The sequence below is a fragment of the Perca fluviatilis genome, chromosome 4, assembly GCF_010015445.1.
Source record: "Perca fluviatilis chromosome 4, GENO_Pfluv_1.0, whole genome shotgun sequence".
Taxonomy (NCBI): Eukaryota; Metazoa; Chordata; class Actinopteri; order Perciformes; family Percidae; genus Perca; species Perca fluviatilis.
In genome coordinates, this window is record NC_053115.1 from 34,167,401 (window position 1) to 34,187,701 (window position 20,301).

General features: G+C 38.4%; 1 protein-coding gene across 4 annotated transcripts in view; it reads right to left on the minus strand.

Moving 5' to 3' along the window:
* Positions 1-20,301, minus strand: part of LOC120557817 — an 81,740-nt gene that overhangs the window by 54,196 nt on the left and 7,243 nt on the right. Inside the window, exons 1-4 of one of the 4 annotated variants that reach the window (XM_039798446.1) lie at positions 18,013-18,701; positions 17,817-17,886; positions 17,511-17,676; positions 15,420-15,536 (exon numbers count right to left, since the gene is read on the minus strand). The exons of 2 other annotated variants lie outside the window; for them this stretch is intronic. The gene's annotated coding sequence lies outside the window, so the exon portion shown is untranslated. Of the gene's footprint in view, positions 1-15,419; positions 15,564-17,510; positions 17,677-17,816; positions 17,887-18,012; positions 18,702-20,301 lie in introns of those variants that run through there. One more of the 4 variants, XM_039798447.1, reaches the window with a different exon arrangement.

Consider the following 20,301-nt stretch of genomic DNA (forward strand, 5'->3'; position numbering starts at 1 on the left):
TTGCTCTCCTCCAGATTGTCCCCATATGTTTCTGGGCCACTTTCTGTGGATGATGTCATGAACTGTGAAGCCTTTGGCGCATTAAGAACGCGGGCCACCACCCGATAAGAGTCCATGCCAGCCAATAGGTGTATATAGGTACCTCAAGCTCATTACCCCAGCCATGGTCCCTGCTCCCTGTGCAAAAGCCTCTGTAAGCTGTGCGCGCCAGCTTTTCTGGTGGTGAAATCCTGCCACTCCCAACTCCAGTCTCCTATCCGAACCACAGAGCATGGTATAGGCATGTTGTGGTGTATGTATGGCACAGTATGTTGTTGGATCACCAGTCTGGAAAAGAAAACCATTTCACACCATTAATGGGCTGAGTTGGAAAATCAAACTTTCAAAACCTTCAAACTACTTTTTAAACCGTCTCCCCCTTCCCCCACACACAATAGCACATAAGTGGCTACAGTTACGCCCCCCAAAAAACAACAACATTGTGACCAGAACAAAGCACATACTGGCTACAATTACGTCTCCCCCAAAAATAAAACACATCGTGACTACAGTTGTCCCCCCAGAACAAAGCACGTAGTAGGAGTGGACTTGTACAAAAAACGACAAAATAACGTCCCCCCTTCCCCACAACAAAGTACATAGCTAGCTAGCTAAGTGGCTACACGCCCCCTAAAATAAAACACATCGTGACTAGAGTTGTCTCCCCCAGAACAAAGCACATATCAGGGCTCGGACTGGGTACAGAAAAATAATCGACAAAATAATACTTATACACATAGATATGTAATGGGTTCGTATTACAATATAATACAGTCCATGTAATGTACGCGAGTCCAGCTCGGCTAGCTACACCATAACGTTGTTTGCGAAGAGAATCCATACATACCATAAACTGATCCACCAGCATTCGTAGGCGTTGTAGACGTCTTCTTCTCCTCGCATGATTTCTTCTATTTGTTGCAGACAATCGCAAAAGAATCACTATAACCAATGCAATCGACATGCGCTCACTTACTGCGGTCAAGCCAGCCGCGGTTTGAAAAATACACGGTCTAGCCAGCCGTAAAAAAAGGCGTGTGCGCCTCATTACTATAAGTACGGTAATTTCAGTACCAGCAGAGAGAGGACGGGGTTTCAGAGCGTTCGAGTTGCACTCTATCTATCTATCTGTCTGTCTGTCTTTATTTCTCTCTCTCTGTCTTTCTCTTTCATTCTTAATTATTCTTTCTTATTTCTCTGCGCTCTCATGCTTTCATTTCCTTCTCCTTTCTTTCTCTCTCTCTTTCTCTCTCTCTCTCATTCTTATTTATTTATTTCTTCTTCTTTCCCTCACTCTCCCGTTTTTCTTTCTCTCTCTTCTTCCTCTTTCACTCACTCTCTCTCTTCTTTTTTTATTTATCTCTCTTTCTCTTTCTATCTTTATCCTTTTTAAACTCACATTGTCTTTGTCTAATGTTTTTTTTTCTTTATAGGTCACACCTCAATACATTGTTTTTATGTAAATGTTTACAGCACAAGCAGACAAAATAAAGTATCTCTTTCTAAATACATTTACTGCATATGTTTAGGACATTTTTGACTACCAAGGGCCTTAAAGACCTCATTTAAATTATGTGAAAAAAAAAAGATCAGTTACAGAACGTCCCATACACTATGCACAAGTCATTTGAAACCATTTTACAGTAGCTGTTTGGGGAGATATGTCACATTATTCGAATTTGGAGGCCTATATTGACCCTCATTTCTAATAAGTAGAAAAAGAATGGTCAGTTGGGATACAAGACGTCCCATACACTTACATGGAACCTCATTTGAAACCATTTTACAGTAGCGTTTTGGAGATATGTCACATTATTCGACTTTGGAGGCCTATAGCTACTTCATTTCTAATAAGTAGAAAAAAAGAATGGTCAGTTGGGATACAGGACGTCCCATACACTATGCACACCTCATTTGAAACCATTTTACAGTAGCGTTTTGGAGATATGTCACGTTATTCGACTTTGGAGGCCTATATTGACCTCATTTCTAATATGTAGAAAAAAAAGAATGGTCAGTTGGGATACAAGGACGTCCCCATACACTATGCACACCTCATTTGAAACCATTTTACAGTAGCGCTTTGGAGATATGTCACATTATTCGACTTTGAGGCCTATCTTCCTCATTTCTAATAAGTAGAAAAAAAGAATGGTCAGTTGGGATACAGGACGTCCCTACACTATACAAGTCATTTGAAACCATTTTTACAGCTGCGTTTTGGAGATATGTCACATTATTCGACTTTGGAGGCCTATAGCTACTTCCATTTCTAATAAGTAGAAAAAAGAATGGTCAGTTGTGATACAGGACGTCCATACACTATGCACACCTCATTTGAAACCATTTTACAGTAGCGTTTTGGAGATATGTCACATTCGCCTTTTGAGGCCTATAGCTACGTCATTTCTAATAAGTAGAAAAAAAAGAATGGTCAGTTGTGATACAGGACGTCCCATACACTATGCACAAGTCATTTGAAACCATTTTACAGTAGCATTTTGGAGATATGTCACGCTATTCACTTTGAGGCCTATATTGACCTCATTTCTAATAAGTAGAAAAAAAGAATGGTCAGTTGGGATACAGGACGTCCCATACACTAGCGCACACCTCATTTGAAACCATTTTACAGTGGCGTTTTGGGAGATATGTCACATTATTCGACTTTGGAGGCCTATAGCTACTTCATTTCTAATAAGTAGAAAAAAAGAATGGTCAGTTGGGATACAGGACGTCCCATACACTATGCACACCTCCATTTGAAACCATTTTACAGTAGCGTTTTGGGGGATATGTCACATTATTCGACTTCTGGAGGCCTATAGCTACTTCATTTCTAATAAGTAGAAAAAAAAGAATGGTCAGTTGTGATACAGGACGTCCCATACACTAGCACAATGCACAAGTTATTTTAAAACCATTTTACAGTAGCATTTTGGAGATATGTCACGTTATTCGACTTTGGAGGCCTATATTGACCTCATTCTAATAAGTAGAAAAAAAGAATGGTCAGTTGTGATACAGGACGCCCCATACACTATGCACACGTCATTTGAAACCATTTTACAGTAGCATTTTGGAGATATGTCACATTATTCGACTTTGGAGGCCTATATTGACCCTTATTTCTAATTAAGAAAAAAAGAATGGTCAGTTGGGATACAGGACGTCCCATACACTATGCACACCTCATTTGAAACCATTTTACAGTAGCGCTTTTGGAGATATGTCACATTATTCGGACTTTGGAGGCCTATAGCTACTTCATTTCTAATAAGTAGAAAAAAAGAATGGTCAGTTGTGATACAGGACGTCCCATACACTATGCACAAGTCATTTGAAACCATTTTTACAGTAGCGTTTTGGAGATATGTCACATTATTCGACTCTTGGAGGCCTATAGCTACTTCATTTCTAATAGAGTAAAAAAGAATGGTCAGTTGTGATACAGGACGTCCCATACACTATGCACAAGTCATTTGAAACCATTTTACAGTAGCATTTTGGAGATATGTCACGTTATTCGACTTTGGAGGCCTATATTGACCTCATTCTAATAATTAGAAAAAAAGAATGGTCAGTTGTGATACAGGACGTCCCATACACTATGCACACCTCATTTGAAACCATTTTACAGTAGCGGTTTTGGAGATATGTCACATTATTCGACTTTGGAGGCCTATAGCTACTTCATTTCTAATAAGTAGAAAAAAAGAATGGTCAGTTGTGATACAGGACGTCCCATACACTATGCACAAGTCATTTGAAACCATTTTACAGTAGCATTTTGGAGATATGTCACGCTATTCGATTTGGAGGCCTATATTGACCTCATTTCTAATAAGTAGAAAAAAAGAATGGTCAGTTGGGATACAGGACGTCCCATACACTATGCACACCTCATTTGAAACCATTTTAGTAGCGTGCTTTGGAGATATGTCACATTATTCGACTTTGGAGGCCTATAGCTACTTCATTTCTAATAAGTAGAAAAAAGAATGGTCAGTTGGGATACAGGACGTCCCATACACTATGCACACCTCATTTGAAACCATTTTACAGTAGCGTTTTGGAGATATGTCACATTATTCGACTTTGGAGGCCTATAGCTACTTCATTTCTAATAAGTAGAAAAAAAGAATGGTCAGTTGGGATACAGGACGTCCCATACACTATGCACACCTCATTTGAAACCATTTTACAGTAGCGTTTTGGAGATATGTCACATTATTCGACTTTGGAGGCCTATAGCTACTTCATTTCTAATAAGTAGAAAAAAAGAATGGTCAGTTGTGATACAGGACGTCCCATACACTATGCACAAGTCATTTGAAACCATTTTACAGTAGCATTTTGGAGATATGTCACGTTATTCGACTTTGAGGCCTATATTGACCCCATTCTAATAAGTAGAAAAAAGAATGGTCAGTTGTGATACAGGACGTCCCATACACTATGCACAAGTCATTTGAAACCATTTTACAGTAGCATTTTGGAGATATGTCACATTATTCGACTTTGGAGGCCTATATTGACCTCATTTCTAATAAGTAGAAAAAAAGAATGGTCAGTTGTGATACAGGACGTCCCATACACTATGCACACCTCATTTGAAACCATTTTACAGTAGCGTTTTGGAGATATGTCACATTATTCGACTTTGGAGGCCTATAGCTACTTCATTTCTAATAAGTAGAAAAAGAATGGTCAGTTGTGATACAGGACGTCCCATACACTATGCACAAGTCATTTGAAACCATTTTACAGTAGCGTTTTGGAGATATGTCACATTATTCAACTTTGGAGGCCTATAGCTACTTCATTTCTAATAAGTAGAAAAAAGAATGGTCAGTTGTGATACAGGACGTCCCATACACTATGCACAAGTCATTTGAAACCATTTTACAGTAGCATTTTTGAGATATGTCACGTTATTCGACTTTGGAGGCCTATATTGACTCTCTTCTAATAATTAGAAAAAAAGAATGGTCAGTTGTGATACAGGACGTCCCATACACTATGCACACCCTATTTGAAACCATTTTACAGTAGTTTTGGAGATATGTCACATTATTCGACTTTGGAGGCCTATAGCTACTTCATTTCTAATAAGTAGAAAAAAGAATGGTCAGTTGTGATACAGGGCATCCCATACACTATGCACAAGTCATTTGAAACCATTTTACAGTAGCGTTTTGGAGATATGTCACATGCTATTCGACTTTGGAGGCCTATATTGACCTCATTTCTAATAAGTAGAAAAAAGAATGGTCAGTTGGGATACAGGACGTCCCATACACTATGCACCTCCTCATTTGAAACCATTTTACAGTAGCGTTTTGGAGATATGTCACATTATTCGACTTTGGAGGCCTATAGCTACTTCATTTCTAATAAGTAGAAAAAAAGAATGGTCAGTTGGGATACAGGACGTCCCATACACTATGCACAACTCATTTGAAACCATTTTACAGTAGCGTTTTGGAGATATGTCACATTATTCGACTTTGGAGGCCTATAGCTACTTCATTTCTAATAAGTAGAAAAAAGAATGGTCAGTTGTGATACAGGACGTCCCATACACTATGCACACCTCATTTGAAACCATTTTACAGTAGCGTTTTGGAGATATGTCACATTATTCGACTTTGGAGGCCTATAGCTACTTCATTTCTAATAAGTAGAAAAAAAGAATGGTCAGTTGTGATACAGGACGTCCCATACACTATGCACAAGTCATTTGAAACCATTTTACAGTAGCATTTTGGAGATATGTCACGTTATTCGACTTTGGAGGCCTATATTGACCTCATTCTAATAAGTAGAAAAAAAGAATGGTCAGTTGTGATACAGGACGTCCCATACACTATGCACAAGTCATTTGAAACCATTTTACAGTAGCATTTTGGAGATATGTCACATTATTCGACTTTGGAGGCCTATATTGACCTCATTTCTAATAAGTAGAAAAAAAGAATGGTCAGTTGGGATACAGGACGTCCCATACACTATGCACAAGTCATTTGAAACCATTTTACAGTAGCGTTTGGGAGATATGTCACGTTATTCGACTTTGGAGGCCTATAGCTACTTCATTTCTAATAAGTAGAAAAAAAGAATGGTCAGTTGGGATACAGGACGTCCCATACACTATGCACACCTCATTTGAAACCATTTTACAGTAGCGTTTTGGAGATATGTCACATTATTCGACTTTGGAGGCCTATAGCTACTTCATTTCTAATAAGTAGAAAAAAAAATATGGTCAGTTGTGATACAGGACGTCCATACACTATGCACAAGTCATTTGAAACCATTTTACAGTAGCATTTTGGAGATATGTCACGTTATTCGACTTTGGAGGCCTATATTGACCTCATTCTAATAAGTAGAAAAAAAGAATGGTCAGTTGTGATACAGGACGTCCCATACACTATGCACACCTCATTTGAAACCATTTTACAGTAGCGTTTTGGAGATATGTCACATTATTCGACTTTGGAGGCCTATAGCTACTTCATTTCTAATAAGTAGAAAAAAAGAATGGTCAGTTGTGATACAGGACGTCCCATACACTATGCACAAGTCATTTGAAACCATTTTACAGTAGCATTTTGGAGATATGTCACGTTATTCGACTTTGGAGGCCTATATTGACCTCATTTCTAATAAGTAGAAAAAAAGAATGGTCAGTTGGGATACAGGACGTCCCATACACTATGCACACCTCATTTGAAACCATTTTACAGTAGCGTTTGGGAGATATGTCACGTTAAGTGACTTCACAGGTGTATAAAGACTCTCTTCTCACACATGAAATTGTACAGTACATACTTTACTGCCAAGAAATGATTAAGACTACGTGATTTATCACACTGAAATACTATATGATTTTTCTTAAAACCTAATTTGCTTATTCGAGCCATTTTTTTTATGAACATCATAAACTTTTAGAAACTTATCGAAAAAGACCACACACATGCATGAACATAAATAAAAATGCCATGTATTCCTTAGACCCTGCTAATAAAAATAAATAAAATACAATAAAATGTTCACTTTACATGGCTACTTTAAATAGACAATTTTAAATGGTAGGGAAACAATGTGTGCCTACTACTTGGTGCACATCTCAATAACACTAGCTAAGTAGATACATATGTCACACTGTCACAGAGAGAGAGAGAGAGAGAGAGAGAGAGAGAGAGAGAGAGAGAGAGAGAGAGAGAGAGAGAGAAAACTAATACGAATAGGAGTTTGATGGATTTAGGATGCTTAAAGTCCTGATTATTTACATGGAGTCTTGTGGATTCAGGATGCTTAAAGTACTGATTATTTACATGGAGTCTGGTGGGTTTAGCGACACAAGCCTCAGCAATTCAATATATATATAATTTGCTTAAATTTTAAATACATACAGTGTTGATTTAATGGTGAAGTGTTAATTGTCTTAACCTTTTAGAGCTATACCTTTTTAAAACCTATTTAAGACCTTTCTGTTTACTAGAAACAGCTATGAAGTAGCTAGCTTAAACCCACAAGGCTCCATTCAAAAATAGTACTTTTAGCGTGAATAGAGCCAACACATTTTCACATGTATCTCGGTAACCTATGTTTATTTCAACCAACACTAGAGTTGTGATGGTTGGAAAAGTGTAGAGAAGACCAAAAACGGCTTTTTATAGTTTTATTTTGTTTCTGTCGACTTTTAATGTAGTGTGTTTTACGATGCTTAAATGACTGTTTATTTACATGGAGTCTGGTGGGTTTAGCGATGATGTGTGTGTGTGTTTGTGTGTGTGTGTGTGTGAGTGAGTGCGTGAGTGTGTGTGAGTGAGTGAGTGTGTGTGTGTGTGTGTGTGTGTGTGTGCGTGTGTGTGAGAGTCTGTGTGTGTGTGTGTGTGTGTGTGAGAGAGAGTCTATGTGTGTGTGTGTGAGAGAGCCTTCGTGTGTGAGTGTGTGTGTGAGAGAGAATGTGTGTGTGTGTGTGTGTGTGAGTGTGTGTGTTAGAGGAGGGAGATTTATGTTTGACAGGATGTCATGTGTGTGTGTGTGTGTGTGTGTGTGTGTGCGTCCCTCCCTCTTTCACTCCCTCTCTCTCCCTCCCTCTCTCTCCTTCTCTCTCCCTCTCTCTCCTCTCTCCCTCTCTATCCCTCCCTCCCTCCCTCTCCCTCCTTCCCTTCCTCTCTCCCTTCCTCCCTCTCTCCCTCCCTCCCTCCCTCTCTCTCCCTCCCTCCCTCTCCCTTCCTCCCTTCCTCCCTCCCTCCCTCTCCCTTCCTCCTTCCCTTCCTCCCTTCCTCTCTCCCTTCCTCCCTCTCTCTCTCCCTCTCTCCCTCCCTTCCTTCCAGAAGTCTCCATGATAGAATGTGTTTGTGTCAGAACTTGTTGCTATGGTGATTTCCACAGTGCAGGGGTAGGGAGGGGGAGACAGTGTCTTCCATGGGTCCAACATGTAATGATAATTAATACTCTTAAGTTTGTTCTGTAAGTCAAAAACCATGGGTCCAAACGGCAAAATATTATGATCACCAGAGAGATAAAAGTCTGGCGAACGCATTGATGTGGTTTTTATGTTTGTGGTATGAAATATATGGGACACAGAGCAGGTAACAAACAGGGAACCATCTGCATCCTTCAGATTTCCTACATTTTGACCAACTATGATGTATGTAGAATGAAAATTGCACGGGAGAGAGCAATTTGTTTGGAAATAAATTTCAGCGAATCGTACTGTAACTCCATTGTTTCTATCGGCAGTGTACGTCCGGGGGATTCCATAGTCACATGTCTGCGACCGCCACAAGATTTCCTACATTTTTTACCAAGTATGATGTATGAAGAGTGAAAACTGTAGAAGGGAGAGCAATTTGTTTGGAAAAAATTCCGAGAATCGTACTTCAGCTCCACACTCTGACTCCCACTCTAACTCTCAACATTTCGGCCCCATACACACACATGGGAAAATCTGAAACGGTCTGAAAAGACGACGATACGTAAACTGTGATTTCGTAGAAAACGTGCTTGATATCCGAAAGCCCATTCAGCCCAATAAACGCCAAAATCTTGTCTTCGGTTTAAACTTTTAATCTTTTTTCTACATTAAAGTATGGCGATACAGCATGGTCCCAAACGGGGCTTGTTTTGAGCGATGTTAAGCGATTCCCCATTCAAGTCTATGGGACAATTTTTCACGTTTTTTAGGCCGATTTCGTGAAAACCGTGCGGCAAATCTCTTACAAAACACATAGCACACCATTCCCGAACGTTACACACGTGATGATGTCATTTGTGTGCGCGTGTTGGCAACGCTTCGTGAGCCTAAGCGGGACAAAAAACTGGCGGAATAATATTAAAAGTATGAGAAACAATAGTCATTGTGCCGATTGCACATCGGCACACTGAATAATCAAAGCAATGAAAAATGTAAGTGAATTCAAGAAATTCCTAAATTGGACTTCCTAAATTGAATGCAAGAAAATGTCATTTCTTTTTTACATTTAGCCAGTACAGTTGTGGCAATTCCAGTCATCATCCCCACTAATGGCATTTTGTGGTATGTTCACACAGTTAGGATGATACCACCCCTTGCACAAAGAACATTCTACCATTACTTCACTGCAGTGTGCAGTCCTGCATATGCAGTACACATTCACATGTGTTTGTCCTGACTTTGGAGCACCAACTCTTGGCTCTGTTTTAAAATGGATTTGTCCTTTCTTGAAGGAAGTTAAAAGTTCAGTCCTCAACCGGCCCTCACGGAACTTGCAGTTTTCTGGCCTCAGGTTGCAGCACAATGCAAATGCAAAAGCAATTGCAAACAAACCACAGTTACTACAATTCGACTGATGTTGGACACCAGGGTAAATAACTGTAAATTTGTCTTCCTTTGGCCTTATTAACCATGACAAAACTTTGTATAAAGATATAATGAAAGACACATACAGTACACACACACACACACACACACACACACACACACACACACACACACACACACACACACACACACACACACACACACAACGCGCACACACAAACAAACACACACACACAGGTCTTTAGACACCTCTGAAGTCAATTAATGCGACATATCTTCAAAATGATGGTGTAAAAAAGTGGCATATGAGGTGTGCATAATGTATGGTGCTGTCTTGAATTAAACATAACCATTCTTTTTTTCTACTTATTAGAAATGAGGTCAATATAGGCCTCCAAAGTCGAATAACGTACATATCTCCAAAATGCTACTGTAAAATGGTTTCAAATGAGGTGTGGCATAGTGTATGGGACGTCCTGTATCACAACTGACCATTCTTTTTTTCTACTTATTAGAAAGGAAGTAGCTATAGGCCTCCAAAGTCAAATAATGTGACACATCTCCAAAACGCTACTGTGAAATGGTTTCAAATGACTTGTGCATAGTGTATGTGACGTCTTGTATCCCAACTGACCATTCTTTTTTTCTACTTATTAGAAATGAGGTCAATATAGGCCTCCAAAGTCGAATAACGTGACATATCTCCAAAATGCTACTGTAAAATGGTTTCAAATGACTTGTGCATAGTGTATGGGACGTCCTGTATCACAACTGACCATTCTTTTTTTCTACTTATTAGAAATGAAGTAGCTATAGGCCTCCAAAGTCGAATAATGTGACATATCTCCAAAACGCTACTGTAAAATGGTTTCAAATGAGGTGTGCATAGTGTATGGGACGTCCTGTATCCCAACTGACCATTCTTTTTTTCTACTTATTAGAAATGAGGTCAATATAGGCCTCCAAAGTCGAATAATGTGACATATCTCCCAAACGCTACTGTAAAATGGTTTCAAATGAGGTGTGCATAGTGTATGGGACGTCCTGTATCCCAACTGACCATTCTTTTTTTCTACTTATTAGAAATGAGGTCAATATAGGCCTCCAAAGTCGAATAATGTGACATATCTCCCAAACGCTACTGTAAAATGGTTTCAAATGAGGTGTGCATAGTGTATGGGACGTCCTGTATCCCAACTGACCATTCTTTTTTTCTACTTATTAGAAATGAAGTAGCTATAGGCCTCCAAAGTCGAATAATGTGACATATCTCCAAAACGCTACTGTAAAATGGTTTCAAATGAGGTGTGCATAGTGTATGGGACGTCCTGTATCACAACTGACCATTCTTTTTTTCTACTTATTAGAAATGAAGTAGCTATAGGCCTCCAAAGTCGAATAATGTGACATATCTCCAAAACGCTACTGTAAAATGGTTTCAAATGAGGTGTGCATAGTGTATGGGACGTCCTGTATCACAACTGACCATTCTTTTTTTCTACTTATTAGAAATGAAGTAGCTATAGGCCTCCAAAGTCGAATAATGTGACATATCTCCAAAACGCTACTGTAAAATGGTTTCAAATGAGGTGTGCATAGTGTATGGGACGTCCTGTATCCCAACTGACCATTCTTTTTTTCTACTTATTAGAAATGAGGTCAATATAGGCCTCCAAAGTCGAATAACGTGACATATCTCCAAAATGCTACTGTAAAATGGTTTCAAATGACTTGTGCATAGTGTATGGGACGTCCTGTATCACAACTGACCATTCTTTTTTCTACTTATTAGAAATGAAGTAGCTATAGGCCTCCAAAAGTCGAATAATGTGACATATCTCCAAAACGCTACTGTAAAATGGTTTCAAATGAGGTGTGCATAGTGTATGGGACGTCCTGTATCACAACTGACCATTCTTTTTTTTCTATATTAGAAATGAAGTAGCTATAGGCCTCCAAAGTCGAATAATGTGACATATCTCCAAAACGCTACTGTAAAATGGTTTCAAATGAGGTGTGCATAGTGTATGGGACGTCCTGTATCCCAACTGACCATTCTTTTTTCTACTTATTAGAAATGAGGTCAATATAGGCCTCCAAAGTCGAATAATAACGTGACATATCTCCAAAATGCTACTGTAAAATGGTTTCAAATGACTTGTGTATAGTGTATGGGACGTCCTGTATCACAACTGACCATTCTTTTTTCTACTTATTAGAAATGAAGTAGCTATAGGCCTCCAAAGTCGAATAATGTGACATATCTCCAAAACGCTACTGTAAAATGGTTTCAAATGAGGTGTGCATAGTGTATGGGACGTCCTGTATCCCAACTGACCATTCTTTTTTCTACTTATTAGAAATGAAGTAGCTATAGGCCTTCAAAGTCGAATAATGTGACATATCTCCAAAAAACGCTACTGTAAAATGGTTTCAAATGAGGTGTGCATAGTGTATGGGACGTCCTGTATCCCAACTGACCATTCTTTTTTTCTACTTATTAGAAATGAAGTAGCTATAGGCCTCCAAAGTCGAATAATGTGACATATCTCCAAAACGCTACTGTAAAATGGTTTCAAATGAGGTGTGCATAGTGTATGGGACGTCCTGTATCCCAACTGACCATTCTTTTTTTCTACTTATTAGAAATGAGGTCAATATAGGCCTCCAAAGTCGAATAACGTGACATATCTCCAAAATGCTACTGTAAAATGGTTTCAAATGACTTGTGCATAGTGTATGGGACGTCCTGTATCACAACTGACCATTCTTTTTTTCTACTTATTAGAAATGAAGTAGCTATAGGCCTCCAAAGTCGAATAATGTGACATATCTCCAAAATGCTACTGTAAAATGGTTTCAAATGACTTGTGCATAGTGTATGGGACGTCCTGTATCCCAACTGACCATTCTTTTTTTTCTACTTTTTAGAAATGAGGTCAATATAGGCCTCCAAAGTCGAATAACGTGACATATCTCCAAAACGCTACTGTAAAATGGTTTCAAATGAGGTGTGCATAGTGTATGGGACGTCCTGTAACTGATCTTTTTTTTTTCTACATAATTTAAATGAGGTCTTTAAGGCCCTCGGTAGTCAAAAATGTCCTAAACATATGCAGTAAATGTATTTAGAAAGAGATACTTTATTTTGTCTGCTTGAGCTGTAAACATTTACATAAAACAATGTATTGAGATGTGACCTATAAAGAAAAAAAAAACATTAGACAAAGACAATGTGAGTTTTAAAAAAGGATAAAGATAGAAAAGAGAAAGAGAGATAAATAAAAAAGAAAGAGAGTGAAAGAGGAAGAAAGAGAGAGAAAGAAAAACGGGAGAGTGAGGGAAAGAAAGAGAAATAAATAAATAAAGAATGAGAGAGAGAAAGAGAGTGAGAAAGAGAGAAGAAAATGAAAGCATGAGAGCGCGAGAGAAATAAGAAAGAATAATTAAGAATGAAAGAGAAAGACAGGGCGAGAGAGAAATAAAGACAGATAGATAGATAGATAGATAGATAGATAGATAGATAGATAGATAGATAGATAGATAGATAGATGCAACTCGAGCGCTCTGAAAGCCCGTCCTCTCTCTGCTGGTACCAAAATTACCGTACTCATAGTAATAGGCGCACACGCCTCTTTTTATTGACGGCTGGCTAGACCGTGTATTTTCAAACCGCGGCTGGCTTGACCGCAGTGCACACTTGCAGACGGCATCTTGGATGTTTGCATAGACAGTATATAATGGACCAATAGACCCCGTTGCTCTGGACGGAGACCACTGAAGGCTATTAGAAGCACTTTTCCGGTGATGGCCAGCTTTACTGCGCAGCCTCCAACTGAGAGAGACAGCGTAAATGTGACGTGAGCAACGTGTCTGAAAGTTGTAAGTGTTCTGGTAGATGTGCCAAGAGAAATCTCAATCATTCCCAATCTTACAGAGACGGAGAGCGTAGGTATATGTAAGGAGATAACATAAGCACAGGCTAATTATTGCTAACTAACATGCTAGTTAACATTAGTAATTAAACCTAAACAGCTAACGTAAGCCAAACTGCCTGCGAACTTCCTGTACTATACGGTAATTCCTCTTACTGCGCAGACAGTAAGTCACTTAGTTATGACATAATCGTAGCGTATTTTTACAAAAGCGTCTGCTACGGAGCCATAACGTGAGATACAAGGTAATGGAGCTTTTATACGTTGTTGTGTTTCTTTAGAACTAAACAATGGACAAATCGAGGTCTTTAACGCCTCGGATGTAACGTTATTCTCAAGTGACGTAAAAAAAAAATGGCGGTCAGCGGAATGCTAACAAGAGGTGATGGCCAGTTAGCAACAAAATGGCGCCATGATGGCTCGAGTTCTGAAGCGAAGCTTACCCCCTTGGATTTTTGTGATCAACTTGTCGCCTCTGGTGACGTAACAGCCAGCTAGCGACAATGCTTGATGACGTAACCGTAACCAAGTAGTGTCCGATTTCTTAGGGATATGTTTCCTCCCCTAGCCCTTAGCACTCTGCGTGTAGGGCCTAGGGTTAGGGATAAGACAAAGGGTAAGGGATAAGGGGAGGATTCGGATTCAGCCTTAGGATATTAATCTGAGTCTATCAGTGGCAAAACGAGAACTTTTGTGAAGCTAAATACAAGCCGGACAATTGCCCTATTAACTTACATTGTAGCTTGTTTTGCGGCTGCCGACTGCAACAATCTCACTCGTAACACTTTACAATAAGGTACACTGTAACGAATTTGACTGTAGATTTTACAGTAAATACCTGGCAAAAAAGTTGCCAGTAAATTCTTGTAAAATTGCTGTTAATAACTGTGAAAATAATTACAGTATAATACAGGATTTCGTTTACAGGTTATTGTTGTACATAAATTACAGCAACGTATTGCTATTTTTACAGGAAAACAACACTTTGTTGTAATTTAGTTTACAACATTATCTTGTATTCTTTTCAAATTACAGATATTACCTGGCAACTCGAGTTGCCAGGTAATATCTGTAATTTCTTCAGAATACAATATGTTGTTGTAAATCTTTTTTTACAACAACATATTGTATTGTGAAATACAAGCAAAAAGCTGTAAATATTTCACAATACAATATGTTGTTGTTAATTTTTGGTTTTTACATCCACAGCTTTGCTGATTCCTATTGTAAAGTGTTTTTAAATAAGACCAGACTTGCTTTTAATCCAAAAATCATTGCATTAGATTCTCTTCAACTGTTAAGTAAAACCAGAGTCCGAGATGCAAAATCATGAAATTTTATTATTAAAAAGCAATACTGTGTTACAAGACTGTACATTTTCAGAGTAACTTTTCTTTTTCTTAACAGCTCATTAAACATTCAATGGAATTCAAATTAAGAGTTGCAACGAGGTCCAGCAATATTAAAATTCACAATATGAATTTCTTAAAGACCCAATTTAATATCAGGACCTGGATTACCATAACTGTTCAAAACATAACCTTGACAACAGGCAAAAATATAACATTAGAAGATTAGAACAATGTCCGTTCAAATAGTGAGGAAGTCGTTTGTATATGACTTACAATTGAAGCAATTCAAAATCCATCATCCGCTTGAGTAGAGAGGAAACGTGAGGGTTTCTCTTCTTCTCCTGTACCTTCCCACTTTTTTGGCTCACCATCTTTGTTGTCTTGGTCCCACTGGAGGGGTTCAGTCCAATAAAGCATCTGAAATCACAAAATCACATGAAAATAAACTTCATGAAAAAGTGTCTTAACTGTTCTACAAGAGAGTGCAAAATACATCAGGCTGTGCAAGTCAAGCTAATTTGCCCTTTCAGCTTAAATGCAGAAAAACTGCAAAAGAAAAATGAGGCTGGTAATTCTTATTCATTTCATTTCAGTTGTGCTGTCCATGCAAGCTAAACCAGGAAGTGGCTCTGCAATGCAATGACTAGTATAGTGAAAATATAGGGTCATAACAGTTAGGATGGTTTGGATTTCTAGTCACAAAATTGTATGAGTTAGGGTTAGGTAGTGATATCATTTAGTTGTATCAACATAACCTAAAGCAGCAGGTCCTCTGGTTGAAAATTTTCTGACTAGCCCCAGCTTCAAAGGACAACAATACATCAAACAAACCACAACAATATAACATTTTAGTATTCATAACATAATACACCATATTAAGTGTATTTAGCTGCTTTACAGTGCTTTCAGACCACTCCTTACATTGGAACTATTTTGTTTGTGGAAAACATTCTGGATACGCACTGGAGCCTCACCGGGCAGGCTTCAGAAAGGCTCTACTGCGTAGTTATACGGTCTGTAATGAACAAAATTGTTCCAACGTAGGGAGTGGTCTGAGGGCACCATAAAGCAGGAAAATAAACTGTATTCTGTTGAGGAGAAATGTCAAGAAACACACAGACACAAGAAATGTCTTTGGTAAATGTTCATCGGTTGTCTAAGTTTGCTGCTGTTGGGCTGGTCCGGAGATCTCCAATGAAAGAACTCATTGCCCAGGGCTATGTCCATGCAACTATATCACTACGGGTCGGTAACATGTACAGCCTTGCGAAAAACTCCAAATGAACTATTTCTACGACTCTGTTTTCCACAACAAAGTGCCTTCTTTAAAAGGAACACGCCGACTTATTGGGAATTCAGCTTATTCACCGTAACCCCCAGAGTTAGACAAGTCGATTCAATATAGTTCCCAGTTTGTTTACTGTTAGAAGATGGCTGTGTCTCATGTTACGTTGTTTTTTTGTACACGCTGTGACTCTACAAATCACAACATGTAAATAGGAACATGTTGGTGTTATTTTGTCACTTTTGTCACAATTTGGAGCAGTAGGCTAGTTGGAACCAGTTACCTGCAGGATCTGTGCTAGGCTAAGCTAATGCTGGAGCCGTCAGACAGCGTTATAGCAGGCACGGAGATGAGAAGGGTATGTATCGACTTGTCTAACTCTGGGGGTTACGGTGAATAAGCTAAATTCCCAATAAGTCGCCGTGTTCCTTTAAAACTTGTCAGAGTCTCATTTTTACCCATGAATAATTGAATTATCGTCAAAGGTCATGCAAATCTCAATAATTTTTTTGTTAAAAAGAAAACATGTAAGTAGGTGTGTAGGGTATGTCTATGTTTATGTATCAATATATGTACGTGAGTGTGTATATGTATATACATGCATACAGATCCTTTTTTGTGTGTTTGCTTTGAGCATCACTGTGCCATAGTGGGGAGGGTGGGGGCTGGGTGGGCATAGAAAATCATGCATAACTGTAAAATTAACTTTCATCTGGGATTTCTTGTGAATGCAATAAAAAAAGAACAAAGCAAGTTTGCAGTTTATTCAACTAAATGCTCAGTTTACCCCAATGCAGAACTACTTTTCAAAATGTATAATCAAATAGATCTTTATTGTCAATGTTTGAAAAACAACGGAACACAGTTTAGTTTAGTCATTATTATAAAAGGAATTGGTTCTGCAATGGTATAAAGCATTTGGGTAAATAACTGCTAACTTACCCTTTTTCTAAACTCAAAAATCACGTTAAAGGTATTTACTGTAAGTACACTTAAAGCAAAATAAAATCTCTGTTACTCATAATAGCAAACTTTACAAAATAATGATCAACCGCATTCTACTTCAAGCACATAGTTACCTTTGAATGAATTCCAGTGTGCAAGATGCTTGCTCCTGGTACACCAGATTGAAGTTGTAGTAGCTAGAAAACAAAGCTGCCACTCCAGCCAAGAAGTTGGGATGTGGAGGAAAAACCACCTGACCCTCGATGCTCAGCATCCAAAAGCTTGCTGTGAGCAATTCACCTAAATATAAATAAACAAATGGTTTACATGCATTTTTTCTGTTGCCTTCCACATAAACATATCTACGTTTAACTAATGTGTGTCCTTCATAGACTCTGTCTTTGCAAGGCTTTACAACTGATTACAAAAAAATAGATTACCTAAGACAATTAGTCTTGAAGAGTCAGGAAGCTGTAGTGTTTGTTCAACATCAGCTGCTGTTGCCAACACCTAAAAGACAAAGAAAAATGGATTCAAAATTTACAGTAACTTTTCTAAGCTCAAGACTGTTGTTGGTAACAACATCATACCAATTTATTTTTTTAAAACTTAATAATATAATAATTTCACACTTACATGGCACACTTCAAAGAAACACCTGAGGGACTCCTTCTGCAGGCAGATGTAAGTGTGAAAATCATCTTCAGCCACGTATGTTGTTGATCACTGTGCAGCGATGGCGCTCACTTTAGGATGTTTCTCCTCGACCTGTAGCTATCAAACAAACAAAAGGTGAAAAACACACGTTATGTTGGATTAGTCTCACATTTAGTTACTAATAAGGTTGGGAACATTTACATTAATGATGCCTGCCTAGTATAACATGAACTAAGATCTAAGCCAATATCAGCAAAACCTCTAACTATCTCAGCCAATATTCATTATATTCTGTTTTGGCTGCCATGCCAGTCTGAAGGCCCGTTATACAAAAAGAAAAACAATATGTTGTTTATGTAACCCTCAGAGACCCAACATAGACCCGAGGAAAGCATGGTCTACATCATCCGAAAATTGGGACGGTGAAAAATTTGAGATGCAGCTAAGCATGGTGTGTCAAGTTTTCTAGTCATAAATCTGTAATAAACAGTGTATTAGGCGCATATTTGAATCTTGAGTGTATAACATTATGATGTAAGTATATGATGGCCATTTTCCTCCTTTAAAATAAGTTGTTACAGCTATTTGGGTTGATATAATTTGTTACACAGATTTGATGTTAAATTTAACCATTATTGGCCACTCAAGAATTGGTAAAAAATTGTCAAATTACCACCAAAATACCACATTAAGACACCAAGATATGAGATACAAAATTAATTCTGTCATTGTTACCAAAAACATTTGATAAGATTTCTGCAAGAATTGCATTTTTTTGTTGATACATCATCATCACACATTTATTGAGTCCACAAAAGTCTCTAGTCGACTAAATTTATGCAACTCCAAGGCTGTTTAGGGACCCCAGTCTGCTGAAATATCTAAATACACCCTTATAGAACAGGCGAAAATAACACATGTGCGCTGCATAAACTGCATGGGATTATCAAAAAGTGGCCATATCTGTAAAGGGAAGACTCATGGGTGCCTACACAGCCCATTTTCATTCAGCTATCTTGAATTAAGAGGTCAAGGGACCCCTTTGCAAATAGCCGAGCCTTTTTTCACCCAGCTATCATTAACATTAATGACAGTAAAACAGAGACGTCAAGAATGTTTTAAACGGAGCCAGCTTAATGTCGGGCTCTAACTTAGTTTACAGAAGAGCTGTTAAATATCAGCCGAAATTAAAAGGTTTTTTTCAGGGATCGTGCAAAGTCAAACGTTATTATAATTTAGACATTATCTGTTTAATCGAACAATATATTAATGACGTCTGGAATGAAGGAACCAACAGTCACTGAAGAGTGTATATTTTGGAGCAGTGACCTCTGAGCAAAACACGACCAGACTTAGCTACGTTATGGGCTTTCGGTTCAATAAGCCATTTTTCGAACTATTGGGACTTTGGATTAACGTTAATGGGCCGTCTGCAGCCCCCTGATCTGCAGGCGATGCGACTAATGCATATGGTTAAGTTAGCTGGCTTTTGCCTCACTAAAGTTGACTTTAGTTTGCTAGTGTTAGCTAGAACGGCAAAGAAATGTATTACAGTCAGTCACACATAGCTAAATAAAACATTGTAACCTTAGACTAACGTTACTTACCAAAGACCTGACTCCGTAGCGGTGGCGGCCGTCTGCCTTGTACCTCTGCTGCATGAGTGACGATAACGTTAAAGTTACAACACATACATTGAAGTCCACTACTACGCTCAGTTGAAAATTAAATAAATATGAAAAGGGTTAACGCTAACATTATACCCATACGTTTACTTTGGTTTTACCATTAAACTGCTTCGCCTGGGATTGCTTGTTCAAAATGTATTCTGAAAATTCTCCAGCTAACGTTAGCTATAAATTAGCTTTTTATCGGGGCCTGCACCAGACTGATACACGGTCAACTTAGGTTATTTCAACCAACATTAACAAGTTAAACCACAATTTAATTATGTAGGCTATTTATAATAGTATACTTACGTATTGTGGATGAGTGGAGTGGCAATGTGGCTGCTCCTCTGTATTCCTCCATCAAATGGTCTTGTGTCAAGCTAACCGCCTCGTGCAACGCATTCAACAGTAAATAACTGTACTATTGCATCATTTACAGTCAAGCGCAAATATGCCTGTAATTTATTGTGGAAAAAAGCTGTCAACTACTGTAATAGTTTTTTGACCCACAATGCATTGCAATATACAGCTAAACTTTGTAAAATGACAGAACAAGAAGTTCCTGTAAAATTTTGCTGTAGAAATTACAGAAATTTGT